This window comes from Triturus cristatus, chromosome 11 (genome assembly GCF_964204655.1).
Source record: "Triturus cristatus chromosome 11, aTriCri1.1, whole genome shotgun sequence".
NCBI lineage: Eukaryota > Metazoa > Chordata > Amphibia > Caudata > Salamandridae > Triturus > Triturus cristatus.
The window spans coordinates 333,600,326-333,615,275 of record NC_140594.1 but is presented as its reverse complement, the minus strand read 5'-3'; positions in this window follow the sequence as shown (position 1 = coordinate 333,615,275).

Sequence of the window (14,950 nt, the reverse complement as noted above, 5' to 3'; positions counted from 1 at the left end):
TTTAAGTCCGCAAAGTACAGTGCCCCATAATCCATTACATGATTGTTCTATGTAGGGACCACAACATTTAACAAAAAGTAATCTGATTTCACTCTGGGACTCTGGGCGTAGTTTGCGTAGTCGCGCTACGTGGCGCTACGCAAAGATATTAAAGCGCTACACGAGCTACGCGTAGTTACGCGAGTGGGCGTAGTTGCTTGTTGCGCCCGTTTGCGATGCGTTTTTCTTGTTCGGGAACGCGTTTTGCGCGTTTGGAACGCTGTTTGCATGCTCGGGGGATAGTATCTCGCAAACTTGCCAATGCGGTCGCCTATGGGCGCGGCCATCTTGTTTTTCAATTGTCCCGCCTGTTCCCAATGCCTTATTTCCTGTTCCGGGTCGCATATAGCGTGTTTGCGGTGCGCATTTCATGTTCGGGAGTGCCTTTTACTTGTTTGCGACGCTTTTTGCATGCTCAGGGGAAAATATCACGCAACTTACCCACGCAGTCGCGATGGGCGCGCCAATCTTGTTTTTCACTCTATGCTATGGTTCTGGGTCTGCTTTTCTATCCTCCCTCAATCTTTGCAATCCTTAGTTTTTACAAAGTTTTTCTGATTTTTTTTATTTATTATCTATCTCTCTCTGTCCCTAAGTCTATATTTTGCATTTTATTTCTACTTTTTCTGTGTTTTTTTAATTTTCTTCTGTTTTCTATTACTTCCTTCTTCAAGCTCCTACTTCTTCCCCTACCTTTATTTTTTCCTTCTAACTTTTCGTTTTCACCTCCCACTCACCCCAGAAACATGGCGAAGGGTAGCACTACCAGCTCCAAGGGCAAGGCGCCTGAGCCCAAGAGCCACCTGCCTTGCGGCAGAGTGCGCCCTGCAGTAGTGCAGGCCCGGCAGCTTTTTTGTGAGATGGAGGTGGCTGCCCTCTTTTTTTATGTGCAGCGCCACCTCCCCTTGACCTTGGCAGCAGGCAGCAGGCCAGGCTCCGGGTACCCTACCCAGGAGCATCACCGCCTGTGGGCGAAGGTGCGCCGGGCAGTGTTTCGCTGCTCAAGGGTCTGGCACACCCATATCCAGCTGGCCCACCAGTGGTCAGACATTCTGGACCGGGAGCAGGACTTGTTGGACCTGCTAGGTGTCAAGGTTGTGGGGCTTGGGGAGTAGCTAATATATAGTAGTATAAGTATTGTGCTGCTTACATTGCAGGTAAATTACGTTTCAAAATCTTCTGTGATTGTAGGACACAGGTGCTCGGCACTACTCTTACTTGTTTGCAACTTTGTGCTTGCTTGGGCTGATTATTATGTAAGAGTTTACTTTAGAGAACTTAAGTTAGGTAATGCTATTGCTAGAGAGACTCTAGTCCTTTCTTTGTCCTCCTGTCAAATAGTGGTTGATGGATTGATACTAGGTTTAGTTAGTATTAGTTGATAATTTTTTAGCGGTCTGCGTGACACATCCTCTGTCACTTAGTGCTGCTTACCCCAGTCCTTAGTAGAACCTTTTGTAGTTTGTTTAGTGAGTGGTAGGCTTAGCAGTGCCAGTCAGTAGCATAACATCAGACGCAACCAACCAGCAATTTGGTGTATGCTCAAATGTATGCATGTGTCCTCCATCTCATCTATGCATTTTTGAGGGCTAAAATGAATGGAAATGCCGACTTAGTGAAAAATTGGCCCGTCTGGAATAGGTGGGCTAGGTCAGGTGGTACTTAGGCTTAGTTAGTATTCTGGAATCAGAATGGAACACTGGATTAGTGTTCATAAATAAGTAGACGGTCCGTGAATCCCGCAAGCCAGTAGTCGATCTGATTAGATAGGTCAATTTTATTGCAATTGTTGTTTCCTAAAATGGTTTTGGAGCGTTTTTTTTAAAATAATTTATTTGTTTCACAGCAATCATTAATGTTTGTCTCTTACTTTATTATATCTTACATGATCAGCAGTGCCCAGGGTCAAGAAGATGGGGTCCGAGTCGGCGGGACCACCAGAGGACCGCTCCTCTACCGAGGGCTCTGCTGCTGGCCCCAGTAAGTCCTCCAGTGGCTAATATTAACAAATATATTTCCCTAACTTTTACTGCACCTTATTTTTCCAAACTTTTAATTCTGGTTCCACTTCCTAATTCTATGTTTTATAAAAGCTTCTTTGATCTTGACTATCTGTTTCTAAATTCTGGTTATCCCTGCCTCTAAGTTCTAACTGCCTCTGCTATGACTCTCCATACTACTAATATTAGTCTGTCTGTAGCTAAGCTTGCCCAGTTGGCCACTCTTTATTTAAGGTTTTGAGTAAAACTCAGATTGACCAATAGCTCTAGCCACTGAGTACAGTCCTTTGGGTTGTCCTCTTCTAGTCTTCATAATCTTGAGGCTTTTGACAATTCCCACCAACAAAATGCCCAACCAGATATTTGACTATTGTTGATAGGATATAGTACATACTACTACTGTTGTGTGGGACAGCCACATACAGAACTATGCACAAGAAAATAGTATGTTGGTGATGGGAGGTTTGACCCTCCTCACACCTCAGTCAGAACCCACAATCCCCAGACCGACTAGCTATAGTGCCTCATTAGGTCCACGAACCCCCAAAGATACCCAATGATTACACAGCCCAGACCATAACACCCTTTTGCTCACTCACTTGTGTAAGTCCACCACCACACCAAATACCACAGAGGGGTCGATTCCGATCCTGTATTTTTTTTTTCGTACGACTCGTATCCGTGAAGTACGATTCGTACGGGAAAAATACATAAGGATCGGCCCGATCCGTACGAATCGGATCGGGAAAAGTTGTACGAGACGGACCCGGACACTTTTCCGTACGAATCGTAAAAATGCAGTGCGACCGTACTAGTACGATCCGGACCGGCTTTCCGATTTACGATTCGTACAGAAAATGTCCCGTACATGGGGAATGCCTTTACCCGCTATGAAGCAAACTTTGTACGACTCGTATCCCGGGAAAAGTTGTTCCCGGGGTTCGAGTCGTACAGGGGTACGAGTCGTACAGGCCCTCCCCATGCATATGTACGCACCTTACAACAACATCGCGTATGTATGGTGCGTACCCCCAACATCGCGTATTTACGGTGCGTACCCCAACATTGCGTATGTACGGTGCGTACCCCAACATCGCGTATGTACGCACCGTACATATGCAATGTTGGGGGTACGCACCGTACATACGCAATGTTGGGGGAACGCACTGTACATACGCAATGTTGGGGGTAAGCACCGTACATACTCACTGGGGGTACGCACAGTACATGCGCACTGGGGGTACGCACAGTACATGCACACTGGGGGTACGCACCGTATATACACAACGCACGGGGGTATATGCCTGTATGACTCGTACCTAGGCCTGGGCGGTAAATTCCGTTCCGCTCGCGGAATTTGCAGAATTTGGGTAATTTCGCGTTCCGCGGAGAACACGAAATTGCCTAAAATTCTGCTTTCCGCGACTTCGCAAAATTTTTTGCTTGTTCACGTTCTCAAAATGCGTGTTCGCGAGATATTTCTCCCCGAGCACGCAAACAGCGATTGTGAACAGGAAAAAAGCATCGCGAACAAGCAATTCCGGGCGTTCGCGGAATTTCTGCGTGTTTGCAGAGATTTTTTACCGTTTCGCGGAGATTTGCGTAACGCGATTACGCGAATTCCGCCCACCCCTACTCGTACCCCTGGGGACTGTGCTTTTAAGGCTGTTTTTGGCTCCCGTAAGAAAAGAGCCGTACCGAGTGCCGTAGGGACGAATCGTACTTGCTGGGCCGGAAACCGCTGCATAAATATGTACGGACATTGCGTACAGGCTGTTCCGGATCCGATTCGTAGTTTTTTTTTACCCGTATGGTCTTTTGTGCGAAACGTATGAAAATAGGCTTTCTGCACGAATCGTACTTCCTAGGTTGTACAGAAAGTTTACCGGGTACGAGTCGTACGGAGAAAACACTCCGTACAACGATTTGTAAAGCCTTTTTCCAGGATTGGAATCGGCCCCAGAGTCTATGTGTACGTTCAAAAGGTTTATTATCAACTAACAAGCTCTGTAAAATTCTGTATACTACAGCCAGCTCCAACAGCAAAAATGCATAAGATTAAAACAATAAACATTGTTACAAGTGCATAGTAGACAAAAGATCTGTGTGAATTCTGGGAGACCCCTCACCGTAGAACGTAGAATTACTGGTTACATGCATCATAAGCTCTGCAAATCTCTGGTTCGTAGAAGGAAATCTTCTGCCTGTTATGAGAAAAATGGTGCGCGTTAGATGGTATAATGCAAGCATTTCTCTAAGCAATACGGACTAACCGAACTCCATAACAAAGTACGCAACGCTCAGACAGTAGCTGTATGAGCTCATGTGGGCTCAAATGCTTCTTACTGCACAACAAGCTGCGAGGTAACATGTGCAAAAGACATGAAGCTAAAATGGTTGCATGGCTCAGGCTAAGTTTGCAAAGAGTAGAGTAGACTATAATGATCCTAGGGAATATAACACTACTAGTGTCTACTGACTCTACTCTAGTACCCGATTTGGACTAGTGATGTGTGTGGTATATGTATGTATTAACTTTTTTTTTCAATCTTGCTAGTGAAAACGAATAAATAGGAGTAGGTGTACCGGCATCTAAAAATGTGTAATGTTTTTTCTGGGCGTACTACCGACCACCGCTGCCGTCGGAGCCAGCAGCAGTGGCAGGCGGTGGTAAGTTATATTCATTACTTGTTGACATTACACTAGCTGGAAGGGTGTTCACTTCACTCACTGTACTGTTGAGTATGAACTTGTAGTGAACATTATACAACGGTTGAAGAAGACACCCTTTACTTACCATTAGCAATGCATTAGCAATAGCATTAGCAGTCTGAGTTGAGTAACCAATGGCCTCTTCTGTCTGACTCCAACTCAGCTGTAAAAGTTTTATGGAGAAGACTAAAAGTCATATCAGATGACCTTGATGGATGTGTTGAACAAAAAGGGAAAGAGGGGTGGAAGGAGGAAGGACAGGCGAGATGTAATATGACTGGCAGAGAAGGATACGTTGGAAGAATGCATAGGTGGCTGATAGGAATCAGATGCATGGGTTGTTGAAGGATGGGTGGAAGGTGAAATAAGATGCCTGCCTGGGTGGGCAACACATTATGGGTGGATACTGGATAGCAAGAATCATCAGCGGTGTTTGGGTCAAACTCAAAGCCAAGGCAAGCAATGAAGGAGTGGACGCATGGGTGGTTGTTGGTGAAACAAACTAAGGTTTGTTGAGAGATTAAGAAGAATGATAGATATTTACTTTGAATGGATGGATGCCTGGATGTATTCATCATAGACAGCCTAGGTGGAGACTGTCACTGGATGCAGAGTCTTAGTTTGAAGAGAATGTAAAAGAAACCGCGCCAGAGTAACAAAGCCAAGGGGAATATAAGTTGTATTTTCAGAATACAGTTGACTCACAGTAGTTTGCAAGCACATCATATATATATATATATATAAATATATTGTGAATAGTTATCAAGCGCCTTCCTCCGACTCTGAGGACCACTCCCTATCTATGTTAATTTTTTTTCCGACTGTGTCAGCCAGCCTGCAAAGGGTGGCCTATCTGTTGCTTACACAATCAATCAAAACAAAGTACCTTATGCAGTAGCGGTCGGTGGTGGGAGTGCTGCCGGGTGGTGATGTGGGGAGGAGAAGGGGCAGGGTCGGGGGTAGTAAACTATGGATTACGGCCAAATGCAGGTAAGTAAATTTTAAAATAAATAAAAATGAATTTCATTGTGCGCACTGCACCACCAAATGCGAGGCAGTGCGCTCAACAAAATTAGTTTTATTTATTTATATGTTTACTCACATTTAATCGGCCGTAATCCATAGTTTACTACCCCCACCCTGCCCCTCCCCCTCCCCACCTCCCGGCAGCACTCCCACCACCGATCGCTACTGTACTGACCTTATGTCGTCGTCCCATATGCAAGCAATGATCATTGGATCAGATATATAATCTGCCTTTTTTTAGTAACCAGGTCAGGGTGAAAGTGAAATTGAGCAATTGCCCTTCATATAACAGAGAGAGTATGGCCAGTGCCACCCGTAATAGGAAAATATGAGCTCCCCACCTGCAGACAGTAGTAAATAAAACTAACGTGAGTCTCTGCGTCATGACTCGTATGTTTGTCTTGGGTGCAAGCTTAGCTGACTGAGCTGGCATGCCGACTACAACAAGGTTATGTAATTTAGCTAAACTAGAGATAAGAAGAAGACTGGTGTATTGTGTACTGGAGTCCATAGTGCTAGTATAATGCCTGAAACTCCCACAAATGTTAGAGGACCAGAAAGTGGGAGGATAGATACCTACCACAAATGTTATGTACTGTGCTTGCTAGTGCTACTGTGCCACTATGTGTTGAATTAATTTTGTGTTACTGTTTTGCTAAGAGTATTGGTCACAATATTCTTTTCCTTTCTTGATATAGATCCTCCCTCCCAAGAAAAACTAACACAGAAGGAGTTGGCAGCCAGGGCCTGGTGCCGGAAAATGGAGGCCTTCTGCAAAGAGTACCGGTGGCTGGTGGCTCAGGCAGAGGAGGATGAGGAGGAGGCGGTAGCAGCTGAAGCCTCCTCCAATGCCCCGGGCCCCAGCCAGGCCCTGCCTCCAATGGTACGGTGCAGCGGTCAGGCAGCCGCCCGCCGCCGCACTTCTTTAACATCCAACACTGCTGCCCCCACCCTGGATGCAACTGCAGGGCATTTCGCCACCAGATGCTCCTCCGAATGGCACGCCTAGAGGAGCACCTACAGGAGCGGGTCAAGATCCTCGTGGACAAACACCTTAAAGCCCGCCAAATCTAAGAACTATCTATGACCCTGTTGGATTGCCCCTTTTTTATTCCTTTTGTTGGTGGGTGGGAATTGGGCGTTGGGCTTTATGGACATTGTTTGGACTTTTTCGTTTTGGACATTGGTTGGGGTTAGGGAGAGGGGTGGGTCAGGTGTGAGATCGTTTATTTTTGTTAGGGTAATTAATTATATTTATACTTAAACATACGATATTAATGATTTGTGGAGGGTTCCTGTTTTACAAATTTATGTCACATGGTTTCCTTGCTGCTGCAGGGCCGCAGCCAGAGTTTGATTTAAATAATCTGCCAATTTTGTAACACTCAAACAGATAGATGCGGTACCCCTCACTGAGTTAATTTGTCCTACTAGTACTGTCAGTCTCTCCTCCTAGTTCATTGTACCTCCTACCAAACTTATCTTACCTGTGATTGATGATGATTAAGTTTGTCACAGCGATGGCTGCATGGTTTCCCAAGAGAATGGAGAAGATGCCATGGTTGTGGTGGTAGTAGTAGACACTGGCAGTAGCATTTGCACAAAAAAAAAAGAGACAATCACTGGTCTGAGAGGAGTAGTAGAACGAAGTAAAGTACAGTACAGAAGAAGACTGCCAAACAAACAATAGTGTAACTGCTAAAGTAAAATAAAACATAATGGTGGCAGGGACAGCCTAGAACTAGAAGTTACAAACTGTAGTTGTGTCGAGACACTTAACACAATCCTAATTCGTAACCTTTACTGCTGTGTGGTAGGATGTTAATGATGAATCCAATCAATGCCGGCAATTAATTATGATGTGTTAGGTTCCTTTGGAAAAAAAATTGGCTTGCACATAGACTGAGCATGGGTGGGCAAGCAGAAGAAGTCCTTGCCCTGCCTTGAAATTGAATTAGTGTTGCTTTCACCACATCTGCCCCAGCAAGCGTGTGATCAATTGTTGGTGTACATTTAATGTAGTCACTCCTCAATATAAATCACACAGCCCGGGGGAAGAGGGTTAGGGTTTGATGAATGGATGGGAAGGGGGATTTGGGGAAAGGTTTGACAAAGAAAAACAGTACGCATGGACACAAAAAAAGCAAAACACAATCTTGGCAGATGACCATGATCTTATCCAATAAATCTATAAATGGAGAAAAAGGAAATGCATGCATGATGAAGATAACTTGATGGTTAATGAGTAGTACGTACTAACTACTACGAGACAATTAGACAGTACAGGGCAGCACTATATTAATATGCAATTTGCCTTTTATGCCACTTCATGAAATGCAGTTATTCCATCAATCATCTCCGATCCTACTGACTGACTGCGAAGAGTATAGTATGTGGTTTTCATGATCATGGTGTCCAACTCAGTCTGTAGTGTACCAGGTGAGTCCAGAGTCCATATTTAAATATCTAATGGATCGCCCTGCAGTAGAAGTACAACTTTGTTACTAAACAATAAGGGCCCGATTCACAGAACTGACTTAAGACAAAATCCTAAACTTACTACCATTTTGGTATTCAAAGAAGGCACTTACTCATTTTGGTATTCACAGAAGGCACTTACTCATTTCGGTATTCACAGAAGTTAGGAGTCCTAACTTTAGGACTCCTAAATGCCTTCTGTGAATACCGAAAGTCCTAAAATTAGGATTTTTCTCAGTTTAGGAGTCCTAAAGTTAGGACTCCTAACTTTACTACTACTAAACTGAGAAATATCCTAATTTTAAGGCTTTCGGTATTCACAGAACGCATTTAGGAGTCCTAAAGTTAGGAGTCCTAACTTTACTACTACTAATTTGAGAAAAATCCTCATTTTAAGACTTTCGGTATTCACAGAAGGCATTTAGGAGTCCTAAATTTAGGAGTCCTAACTATACTACTACTAAACTGAGAAAAATCCTAATTTTAAGGCTTTCGGTATTCACAGAAGGCATTTAGGAGTCCTAAAGTTAGGAGTCCTAACTTTACTACTACTAAATTGAGAAAAATCCTAATTTTAAGAGTTTCGGTATTCACAGAAGGCATTTAGGAGTCCTAAAGTTAGGAGTCCTAACTATACTACTACTAAACTGAGAAAAATCCTAATTTTAAGACTTTCGGTATTCACAGAAGGCATTTAGGAGTCCTAAAGTTAGGACTCCTAACTTCTGTGAATACCGAAGTGAGTAAGTGTCTTCTGTGAATACCAAAATGAGTAAGTGCCTTCTGTGAATACGAAAATGGTAGTAAGTTTAGGATTTTGTCTTAAGTTAGTTCTGTGAATCGGGCCCTAAGTCTGTTTCCAGCATTAACCTGGAACAGGACACATATACAGCAACCTAGCATTGTCCAAATTAAGTAACTAAATCAACACACGGCTGTCAGTCATACCTCCACTACTACACACGTGACTAGTACTACTCGACTCCACCACTACACAGACATGTAGGTCTGCTGTGGTTGTTGACTTATTTACCTTTTATGCCACTTGATTTGAAAGTAAATGCCTTAAGTTATTCCATCAATCATCTCCGATCCAACTGACTGACTGCGTGCAAAGATAGTATGGTCATCATCATGGTGTGGTACGTGTTGTCCAACTCCAACTCAGTCTGTAGTGACTCTGATTAAGTCCATATTCCATATTAAAAAATGTACAATGGATATTGCCCTGTACTTGCAGTAGTAGGAGTACTATTTGGTTATTAAACAACAAGAAGGGAAACATTGACAGTCACTTGAGTCACTTTTACTTGGTAGATTAACTAGCAGAGTTCGACTTCATGCACAACATCAACACAACAAACAACAGCAATCGCTCAGAGTCAGCAAGCATTCAATGCATGCCATCATTACCTGTCTTGCTCTTCTCTTTGGCTGTCAGATCAGATGCCTAGGTCTGACAGGTGTGTGTTTTTTTTAATGACTCAGTTGCCTCATTATTACTCCACATTCATTTTGAGTGTTGTTAGTCACAGTTTTGGTTTTCTTCTTATTCATCTGTGGCACTTTGTCGCAGTTGAAGTTGGTTCACATGGTCAGCACTGTGATGGACCATGGCCTGGGTAGCTATCATTGGTCATTTGATTTTGCAGAAATGTCAGCAAGTTTCTTTGAAGAGTCTTGTCTTTCTCTGTCAAGTACCTTCTGTTCTGACAGTGATGAGCTTTGGATGCATGCCGAGGCTGTAGCCTTCTGACAGCGATGAGTTCACTTTTGGATGCCTGCCCAAGTTCCGACAGTGAAGAGTTGTGGATGCCTGCAGAGGCGGTAGCCTTCGGACAGTGATGAGTTTCAGCTCGGAAACAAAATGGAGGATAGCTAAAGTCATGTTTCACTTCTTCTGGAGGGACTGTGTCACTGTTAGAGGCAACATTTCTTGTAGTATTCTACATCCAATGTCTGGCTTGATGGAAATGTATTTAGGGCTAGTCAGGAAGATGGAGCAGGACTCTGAAGAGTGGACAGTTAAATGCACAGAGGTGCAACTCCAATAGGGAAATAAAAAGAGAAGACGGCGGTGATGGATTTGTTGTGATTTGATTTGAACCAGAAACACAGATACACACACAAACAAAGGAAGGAAGATAGTAACAATGTGAAAGCCTAGTTGTCAGGGAAGAGGAGCTCGTCCTCAAACTCTTGTGGTTTGAACAGAAGTAGGTCATTTAACCCACTACTTCTGTCATCGAAGTCGCTCTCCTCTTCCTGCTGTGATTCACGTATTTTGTACTCTGGTGGTATAAAGTACTGATTCATTTTGATCATGGTTAACCTCTCCACACTTTTGGGTGTGAGACTGGTCCTTTTCAAAGTTACAATGGCCCCAGCAGCACTGAAAACACGCTCAGAAGAGACACTTGCGACAGGGGAAGCCAGATACTTTATCGCCAGCACTGAGCACTGTCCATTGGCTTCTTTTCCCATACCAATACACCAATGGGTTTCGATCCATGAAGACCTCTGTTGGGTCATCCAGATAGGCCTGGCCCATCCGCTCAATGCTCAGGGGTGCTCTGATGTGTTCGGCCTCTTTTGCCTTTGCATCAGCACTGGATTTACCATACCCCTGCAGTGGAAACAAATCAGTTGCTGATTGTACTGCGGATGATCCTGTTCTGGCTGTTGTTGATGTTATTGGTAGTGTTGGTGACTGCTGGGAAGCAAACGCACTGCCCTCAGGCTCTGAAGTAGAACTTGACTCTGGATGCCCTGTAGTACTTGTTCTGGCCTGGGGCGGGGGGCCTCTAATTACCAGCCGTTCGTTTTCAAAGTCAATGGCTTGCTCAGCTATCAAAGTTTTGCACTTGGCAACATCCACTTCTGAAAAAGGAACTACTGCCTTACTGTTCAATAATACTTTGTACCATGGATCAAAAATTGTGGCAGCAATGTAATGTGGATGTGACACAATGTTATTTTGAATCCTTGTATTTTTCAGATAAGCGAACGGCTGAGGAATCCGCCAAATAATATGCATCTTGTTTGTCATCCACACCTGCGTACGTTTCATACACCTCCTTCAGCTGTTGCTCTAGCATGTGCAACAATGGGGTAGCTTGGCCCATAGTACAGTCCTCCCTGCTGACTTCATGTGTGAAGACCTCAAAATGAAGTAGCATCTCTGTCAGGCATTTAACGAGGTCCCATTGGCCCATCTCAATGGTCATGCCTCTCACAGTAGGATCCCCTAATCTTTCCACGACATGAGCATTGAGCAGTATGTACTGTTCAAACAGATGATCAAGCATGTAATAAGTTGAGTTCCAACGTGTTGGCACCTCCTGGATGAGTGCTTTGACTGGCATTTTATGCTCACGTTGAATGACCCTCAGCTGCTTCTGGGCTTTAAAAGAATGGCTGAAATGTGTGCATATTCCTCTGCAGGTGGCCAGTAAGTTGCTGACTTTGTATTCATTTTTCAGAAAGTCTAGAACAGCAATGTTAATGCAGTGTGCCAAACACAGGACCCTGAAATAGCCACCATCTTTCATGGCCCTAACTACATCACTGTCCTTGTCCGTGGCAACAAAACCAATGTTAAGCCATCTTGGGTGCAGACACTCAAGCACCTTACTGTTAAACTCCTCCAAAATGTTTGCAGCAGTATGAGATTTCTCCATGGCAAACATGGCTACAGTTGCATGTTTGCGAGTGGCTGGAAAAATCTCAGCAGCGTCAACACCAGCAGATATCTGTTCTATAACCCCTACAAAAGAGATCCAGTGTGCAGTGATGCACATGTAATCAGTGGCTTGGCAACTGGTCCACATGTCTGTTGTCAGGTGGATACTCTGAACAGCACTCTGCTTCAAGGCTTTTCCAATCAATTCCAGCACGTTGTGATGTAGTGCTGGAACAGCAAGTCTGGCAAAGCTGGGAACCTGCCATTTTGGGCAGATGGCTGTCACAAATTCCAGAAAACCCACCCCATCAACAAAATAAAAAGGGAGAAGGTCCAGTGCTAACATTTTAGCCAGCTTCACATTGTACACACATGCTATTGGGTGGTTGCGTTCGTACTGCCCCTCCCCCTAAACATGCTGATAATAGGAGGCTGCATGGTTTTTCTTTCTCTTAGGCTCAACAACGCACTTTTTTCATTGCGTTTCTCCTTGCTATCTCAGGCTGACTCTTACTCTTGTGCCACTGGGATGTTGCTGAAGATGTTGGCGACAATAACACTGCACTGCTGGGGACAGGGCTACTTTGTGTACCACTACCAGAGAGAATGTCTCTCTGTCCTTCCACCATGATCGGATCTTCTACTCATTTATCCCCACCAACACCAATGGTTGCAGTTTTTATGCCATGAAGGTGGTCCCCCCAGTCGATCAAGTGGTGTTTTTTCAGATGGGTTATTTGGCCTCCGGTACCATAGTTTGTACCAAGCTTACCCCGACTAACAGAGGTATTACAAATGGAGCATATATCAATGTTCTCCTCCTTTTTGCTAACCGTAAAGAAGTCCCAAACTGGAGAGCTTAACTTTTGCCTCCTGCTGGAGGTGCCACTTCCAATGCCAGATGAACTGGAGGGTGTGCATTGAATTTGACTCTGTGCTGTACCACTATCTACTTCTACTGAGGTGGTGGTTGTGCTGGATGTAAGTTGTTGCCGGTCCTTTGCTAATGCAAATATGGAAGCTGTAGGTCGTGTTGGTGTTACCTTTGTTGGAGGTATGCGTGCTACATCCCTCGCAGCGATTTTGGATAGGGTAATATTGTTGGTCTCCATCTCCTCAGGGCCGGGAGTGATGATCGTGATGACTGGCTCATCATCATCATCCTGCTGTTCTACATCGACCTCCATAAGTGTAAGGATTTCTGGAACCTTCCTTTTCCCTAGCCTGGTCTTGGGACGTGTCTCCCTCTCAGACTCGGTTTGTGGCTTCCAGATCCTCAGAAGGGGTGCTTGGCGAAGAACTTGATGGACTAACCCTCCTTTTCCTTGCTGGGGATTTAGAAGACAATGGATCTTCTGAATGAGTAGCTTCCTCTTCTTCTTCCTCTGCATGAGGCTCAATTTGCTTAACTGCCCCAACTTCGGGAGGAACAACAACTACTATTGCTGGCGGTGGTTGCGGCTGTTGTTGTTGACCACTTATCTGCTGTCTTTCCTCCTACGTTGATTGGGTACTACTTTGAGATAGCGATACGTTTATGTCAGGATCAGCATCACTGGTTTCCACCTTTAGGCTGGCTACCTCTTCCACACTCATGTGCTTGGGTTTGGGTTGGTGGGTTGGGCCCACTGATGCGGAGGTGCTGCCCCCAGCATGCCCCCGGACACCGCTGCTGCAGGCGTCATTTTTAGTTTCCCAAAAAAGGTTTTGGGCGGCACACCAGACATAAGTGTCACTTCCTTCTTCTGTCCCTTCTTCTCAATAGCAACTTTCTTGGTACTGGAGGACCTGGTACCTGCTTTCTTTGGGGGCATCTTTTTCAGCTGTCAGCAACACTCAGCTGCACAAGTTGCAGAGATGACTGGTCAGGTCACTCACACATCACGTCTTGTACAGCAGCAGGACATCTGTCTGGCAGCACAACGGGCGATGATGACACACCTCCTCCTCAGTCTTTTGTGCTCCTAAAAGCAAAAAGCCAGAAGATCATCAGTCAAACAATAGTACAACTAAACTAATATAATATATAACTTAGTGTGGGGTGGTCACAATTATTAAATTTTAGTAATTCAGTGAACAACAACAGTGTAGCCATTTATGAGACTTTGACAACAAGGCCAGGGTTTTCCTGGTGTACTGTGTACACTCAGGAAGAATAAGAATAGCAAATAACAAAAACAAAAATGTAGTGGAGCCTGTTTGGCCTAAATTTGTGCATCACGTGGGATGGATGCAGCATCAGGGAGCTGCAGATGGCAATGGGGATGGATTTGGAAGCAGTAAGACAAGAGGAACAATGGAAAGACATGCAGGCCTATGTGGCAAAAACAGCACACTACTAACTACCACCACAAAATGGCCCCCAGCCACATGGTCACTCATAGGCACAAGGCATGGCAAACAATGAACTCAAGTAGGCCTATATGGCCAGACAAAGGATGCCTGATAAACAACACAGCTTTAGTGCAAAAACGAAAATCCACATACCTAAAAAACAGGTTGGAAAGTTACACAACAACCACAACAGCAACACATACACATGCAAAAAAGGCATTTATTTAGTACACCCAAAAAGTGAAATACACCTCAAAAAATGCAATATTCAATCCAATGCCATCCATGCCCTAAATAAAATTCAACAGACACCACAGAAACAGTTGTTTCATGCACCCATGAGTACCTCTGGGCCTACTGACTGAAAAGGCCTAACACACACCCAAAAAGTGACCCCCCCCCCGATAAACCACATTTTACAATTCAATCCAATGCCATCCATGCCCTAAATTATGTTTAAATTCAACAGACAACACAAAAACAGTTGCTTCATGCACCCATGATGATTGATGAGTATGTCTGGGTGAACTGGCAGACTAGGCCACAAGCTTGGAGGCCTATGGCAAAAGCACAGTGACTGGTCCCACAAAATGGCCACCGCCACATGGCCAGGCCACCCACAACAACAAGAAAAGGAAGACAAGGCAAACAATGCAGGCCTATGGCAAAAGCACAATGC